We start from the raw sequence: 7,171 nt of genomic DNA, 5'->3' as shown, positions 1-7,171 counted from the left end.
GCAAAGACATACACGTTCTTTATAAGGTATTTTAAGTAGTCGACCATCCATAACTTCTGAAGGCAATACATCTAATCGTATCTTAGAAAAGGCTTTTCAATATTTAGCACAACTGAGCTGTTTGATCTCTCCCTCCCCTTCCAATATTAAGCAGACGGCTTTGTACACTGCCTCAAGATGCAATCTGAAACCCATTCAACCCTGGAGTAAGCTCCATTGAATTTAATATAGGGACATTTAGACACCGTGTTCTTGCAGCTACAATGAACACCAGATGAGATTCACATTATTAGCCACAGCTGATGAACACACAGCCAACGGTTCTGCAAAAAGTCATTTCTGAATCGGCTTCCGGAGAATGCGGATTTCCAGAGCAGGCGCTGGAGGGGAGGGAACTGGCCAAAGGGTAGGAGGAGGGAAGCAAGAAAATCAGAGGAAGAGAAGTGAGTTCGTAGGCATGCCCAAGGTGAATGGAAAGAGGAGCAGTAGAAATCACCATTGGAGCATGTGTGTTGTGAGGCAGGTATGTACTGCACCCTCTCCCCTTGCCATAATATACAGGAGAATTTCCATGAGGACTTTTCTTTTTAAGAAATGGAAAATTGCTGCAAAAATGTTGAGAACTAAATGTAAGGTTGGAAAAATGAGAAACTCAGAGGACCAAAACTTAACACTTATCTGAGCAAAGGAACCCTAACACTGCACAACATGCCAAACGACTGAGCATCAGAAATGAAAATGTTGTAAACATCCCTTCCCCTCAAAAAAAAGTAGGGCATGAGGGCACAAGGTGGTAGGAGAGTGCGGGGGAGGGCTAAGGCACTGTCGGATCCTAGTGCACATCAGGATTCATCAGCCTGTATGATTCCACTATTTTCCCCTCTACAGATTTATACCTGTCTCACTACTATGTCCACCTGTGGAATGCCATCTATGTATACCCCACCAAACGTGGTGAGGATCAACCCAATTCCCTTTAATACTACCGTCCACGGACCAATATGGGCATCCAGAAGATATGAAGGCCCTCTGAGAAACAACCCTGCCCAGAGATATGGAGCAGTCTCTGCTTTTGGCCTTTTTCATCCTTTATCTAACGGTCAGTCGTCATCACTGATGCAACCAAACTCCTTTATTTACAGTTCCAGAACTAGCTCTCATCTCCTCTGGTGACAAGTGCTGTGCTGCGTGCAGGATGAGCCGGTCCCTCTTTGACAAGCATATGTCATTCACTCTTTGCTATCCCTCAAATTCTGTTGAAAGTGCATTCAGGTTGCCTTGACAGAAAAAGCAAAAAGGTCAAGGGTGTAGCAACTGGGGGGGGGGAATGAGGTCATTTCCCCCCAATGATAATTCTACCCCCCAGTGAAATTTTCCTTCAGTCCCCAAATTTCTAGCATTGCAGTAACTTAAAAGTTCAGCTGAGCTTTTGGAAATACAGTTTAGCCATCCAAAGAGAGGGTCAGGGCAACGTTACCAAGTGAATGTGACCGCATCAAATACAAGAGTTAAGGGTTTGAGTGAAGTGAACAGAAGTCTTGGTGGATGGGAGAGGGAGCTGGCAAACCTAAGAGTTTGCAATTGGAGGAAGGGAAGGCAGGAAGGACAGTATTGCTGTGCACTGTAGAGCGTGTCCCCCTCTTCTGTAGTGCTCAGCCTGTAGGTGGTGGTCTTATTCATTCATTTGACGGGTGTGCCTAGGCTTTGGGGCTTAAGACTGTACAGCAGCCTAGCCTAATCCAGGACAGGACGTGAGAAGAAGCAGAGAGGTGAGTGAGCTGTTTGTCCCAGGAAGCCTAATGAGATCTTACTAACTTAGCCCAGGCAATGGGGAGCTGGCATATTGTGTGTGTGTGCGAGCACATATGTCTGGGAGGCATTTCTTCCTTAGTTTGTTAAAGCCGTTAAAAATATCCCCTTTCCATCCTTTCAGGCTGGTTCTATTTCAAAGTGGTTTTGAAAAGTATAATATGGCTAGAGCCTTAGTTCCTACAGTTTTTGACCTGCTACCAACTATGCAAATAATCATCATAAACAATTAATCTTATCTAACATCTCATGCGAACTTATGTACTACCGAAATAGGGTGTGTGAGGTTTAGGGTGTGTGGCATTGCCATCAGAGGCAGCGTTAGCAGGCTGGCTCAGGGCTTTTCTGCCAAACAGAAATTGCCACCACACCAAAAGAAGACTCGTGACAAAGATGGAACAATGTTATATTTATTAAAATATAACAACTGTTTAAACTTCAACCAATTCAACCAATTCACCAAATAGAAACTTCTTTGGGCAGGTGAGGATAAAATTGGTAAGTTGATTTGCTTTTTTGTAAACTTCACAAGTCTTGGTGCTTAAATCAGGGGTGTATTTTTCTCATTGTCTATGAACAGCTTTTCCCAAAAAAAGCTTTTTCCTCTTTTATAGTGACCGATGGGCCAACCCTTCTGCCCGCCCCCGTTTTTTGTCTCTGCTCACCCAATGAAAATGGTCTTGCTACACTCCTGGAAAAGGTGCAGGTCTAAGAAAGATGGAAGGGAAACTATAAGGAGCCTTGAGCAGGTAGGTCTTGGCATGACTGTCAGAGGTGCTGAGAAATCATTGATCCGGTCAGTTCTGGCTTGTCTGGATAGAGAGGCATTTCTGATCTTTGGGTCCATACATTAATCAGCCATTAATCCATTTTATGCATTTTAAGTACAATCCCCCCCTTTCCTGTGAGGATTGTGCTGCCATTCAAAAGAGAGACCAGATCACCCTGCTCTTATTACAGGAGCAGTCGACAAAGGAGACGGGTGCTGAACCATGCCTGATCTAGTCCACTTCTAGTTCTAATTTGAATCCATGTTGTGACTTTTTCTGCGGTTGTCCGCATGGTTGCCACGCAACATTGGAAACAGGTACAAACAACTTATGGAAGAGTGTTCCCAACCAATGTGCAACTTGGCTTTACTGGGGAAAAATATACATAGCAAACATGTCTGAGGCATGATCTTAATAGAAAAAAACACACATTTCACATCAAATGCTTCATCATCACATAGGAATACTGTTGTACAGACTCGCAAAGTGTTACATTTTTCCCTCCAGGAGTATCGGTGCAGGTCTCACACTGAAATTTCACCAGATTCCACTCCTGTGATACTTCGCACCCTTGCACAGGAAGGAAAAGAGAGGCTCCAGTGCTTTACCAGTCTACCTCCTTGCTCCCCACCACACCACACCCCCATCCAGTGAATGCCAAAGAGCTCCTTCATCCTTTATAATCTTGCCTTGCCCCTTGCTGCTGTCTGTTCCGCACAACATAGGGAGCTGACTTTTAGTGTGGTGGCACCGACCCTCCCCTTAAATGTTAGACAGATGCCATGTCTGTTATCTTTTTGGTGCCTACTGAAGACCTTCCTCTTTCAACAAGCCTCTTACGTAGACACGGTATCCTAGGCTGCTTTCACACATGGGGCTGATTGCGTTAGTTTAACGGATTTAAAAGGTAGCGCTTCTGTCCCAATTTCTAAAATCCCTTTCACACTGCACTACCCGTTGCATTAAGGAACAGCAGCTTTTTCAGCTGATATACCGGCATTTTGCGCAACTGTCTTTCACACATCTTATTTTTGTCCCTCATCTATGCACACTGTTCCTCACTGTGTAGGAGGTCTAAGATCTCGTCCTGTCACCATGAAAGCCCTCTCCCTTTAGGAACTGACTTTTTACATTGTTTCAAGACAGGGGTATGTGTGGGAAATGTTGCTGGTATCTGCACCGATGCCGGAATACCGGTACAACATTCAGCAGGCAAAAAAAACAAAACCCACTCAACTAAAGGGCAGGGATGCACTGCATGCTGGGATGCCTGTTACATGAGCGGCTGCAGCTACGGATAAACTCCTGCAATCTACCAAGTTCCCAGCCTTGCTAAGAGATTATTTCTCGTATCTGCTTTTTTAGTACTTTTTAAAGCTGTTTCATTTTAATGTATTTTTAAAGAGATGTTGTTTTAATATGTTTTAAAGTTTTTTTGCTTGTTATGAAGATGTCTTAGGGTGCTTTTAGTGTTTTGCTTGCAGCCCTGGGCTCTATCTGGGAGGAAGGGCAGGATGTAAATTTAACAAATAAACAATTAACAAGTAAACTAGTATTCAAGTGCACAGAAACATTAATCAGCCTAAATGATTCCACTCTGTTTTCCCCACAGATTCCTTCTGGACTGGAAGGTCATCTATCAACATTGGAGTGAGGGAAATGCTCTAGTCGTGGCCATTGTGAACACCCTTTCATTTTTATATTCCTCATCTCTACCCACCATCCCCACATCCTCCCCTGTCTGTTGCAGTCCCTGTATCAATTTTGGATGTTGGGAGATCCCTATTCCTCCTGAGTAACAATCCTGCCCAGAGATATGGAGGGTTCTCAGGCCATAGTGTTCCTCATCCTTCATCTGAAATTCATTTGCCACCCATAGTGCAACCAAACTCCTTTTTTTGTAATCCTGGAATAAGCTCACATCTCCTCTGGTGACAGGTCCTGCGCTGCGTGCAGGATAAGCTGGCCCCTTCATTGAATGGGGGCATGATCATCACAGGAATGGAACAAAATGGCACTCAGATTGCACAAAATGGTTTAACAGCAGATGATTGTATGGGTTTTGGTGTCAGACATGTTGAGCCTCTCCATCCAGAGAAACAAGAGCACACTGGATCCATGATTGCTCATCACCTCTGACACTCATACCTACACCTGCCTGCTCAAAGCTTCAGTTAGGTTTCCCTCCAATTCTCTTAGATATGGAGTTTTTTCTTCCTTTCTTTCAAGGCAACCTGAAGGCACTTTGATCAACATTCAAGGGATCCCAAATTCACTGCTCATTCTTTGATGCATCTCTGAATATTCCTCAGGACTGCAAGATTTATGATGCTTCCATTTTCCTGAGAAGCTGTCATTCTCTGTGTACTTATGCCTTGTCTCATTTTACTCCTCATTCATCTGTCATTTCACTCTTCTGCACAAAATGTATTGTTCACCTTTCTGAAGCTGCTCAACATGGAAAGGCTTCCCTGCACTCCTCTTTCCCCTACAATAAACCTCATCTATCTGCATCCAAATGATCTGTTGTGGTCCTCTTATGTTTTACTCCTTTGGGGCAATCAGGTTTAGATTCCGGTTGGGTGAGGATTGCTCAAGATAGAAGTGATTTTAGGAAAGATACAGTTTTTGGAGTTCAGCACTAAAAAGGTAAAGTCTTAGTGATTGGTCACTGTTTGAATAAGGTCTCAAAGTTCAATTCCAGCATCCTTTTCAAAAGGATTAAAAATCTGGGTTGAACTCTCCTTCCTCAGTTATTATGACCTGAGCTGCGCTTAGCCCAATTATTTCCCTTCAGTGTCAAGGTACCTGTCAGGATTGTTGCTGAAATTGAATTGAGCCATCACGATTTCTAGAAAGAGATTCCCTCTAATATTCTGTAAGCTAGTCCTCAATGGATGAATGTGCTTTGACATTCTGTTCTAGAATACAATCCAATTTCGTCTGGAACATTCTGCACCTAGGGATCCCACACAAAGAATATAAGATTCATCAAATGGAACATCATGTGTCCCAAGGCTGACTTGTGGTTGCCAACATATTTGTGGGGTATATGCCTTGTGCTGCCCTCTGGGGGGCAGGTTTGGAAAACAGCAGACCCAAAGACAGGTGTGGGTTGAAACAGGATGCAACCTTATGAAATACCACAACTAATTTGTGCCGGCATGGCACTGGACATAGGGTCGAAGTCTCCTTCAACCACCTGTCTGTTGATTGACAACTGCCTCAGAATGACTATTGAGGGAACCTGGGCAGTTGGCAAGAGTAAAATGGATCCAGTCTGGTGCTTTCCAGTCATCTGGAGCCACGCTATCAACTGAGGTTAGTTGGCTTCAGATCGGGTCACCAAGAGAAGCCCATACTATGAACTGCCCTCCAAGGTGATGTTAATTCTCCTGTCCAATGCCATTTCCACTCCTTCCAAAAGTTGTGAAAAATTATAAGTAATGTGTAATAGTTCTAGCTGTTCACTGAGGGAAAGGAGGAACAACCCTCCCCATGCGAGAGGAAAAAATCCTTTCTGACCCTGCTAACTGGAGACCCTAGAAAGCCTCAGCAGGAGCTGGACCCCAAGGGTGGGTGGATTGGGCGAATTTCATAAAGGAGGGGATACAAGGAGGGGATCTGGGGAGGTGCTGTACCAGCACTTCTGCAGGTCAATATGGAGCAAGGTGGAGGCAATACAAGTGTGGCCTATCCCCTTAACCAAAAAACAAGTTAGGGCATTTCTAGGTGTGGCTGGGTTTTATAGAAAGTTTGTGAAAGATTTTGGGGAAATCGCAACCCCCTTGCATGAATTGACAAAGAAAAAGTGTTCTGAGCGTGTGGTATGGACGGATGAATGTCAGAAGGCTTTTGATCTGCTGAAGCAAGCCTTGTGCCAAGGACCCATATTAATAGCACCAGACTATGAGCAACCATTCATCATGGCTACAGATGCGTCAGACCTCGCGCTGGGAGTCGTCTTGCTGCAGGAGAGAGAAGGCACCAGACATCCAGTGGCGTATCTGAGTCGCAAGCTGACGCCGAGGGAGAAGAATTATTCGTCGGTCCAAAAGGAGTGCCTAGCGGTCGTGTGGGGACTGAACAAGTTGCGCCCATACGTGTGGGGACGAAGATTCACAGTAACAATGGATCATCGGGCCTTGTTATGGTTACAGACTATGAAAAACCATAACACTATGCTGCAGAGGTGGTCTTGGGCCCTACAAGACTACCAAGTGGACTTCCAGTTCATAAAAGGCAAGGACAATGTACTGGCCGATGGACTTTCCAGGCAAGTGGCCGGGACTGCAGTGACGTGACCCAGACGAAGGAACAAAAAAGACATTTTCCCCATAGACTTGTTATATTGGTAACGCAACGTATAAATCCTGGAACAGGAATAATACTCTGCCGTTGTTTTAAGGGGGGGGAAATGTGATGTTCCTCTATATTAGTGTATATATGGTAAGTGCTGTTTGAATAGGAGATACATGGTAGTAGAATGAAAGAGGAGGGGGGAGTGAATGGGCAGTAGAATGCTGGATGATTGGCTGAATGTTTTAAAATGGCTGAGAGTATAAATGGAAGGATGTCAGGTAAATCTGGGT

Source organism: Rhineura floridana, chromosome 3 (genome assembly GCF_030035675.1).
Source record: "Rhineura floridana isolate rRhiFlo1 chromosome 3, rRhiFlo1.hap2, whole genome shotgun sequence".
Taxonomy (NCBI): Eukaryota; Metazoa; Chordata; class Lepidosauria; order Squamata; family Rhineuridae; genus Rhineura; species Rhineura floridana.
Note: the sequence above shows the minus strand (reverse complement) of the source record.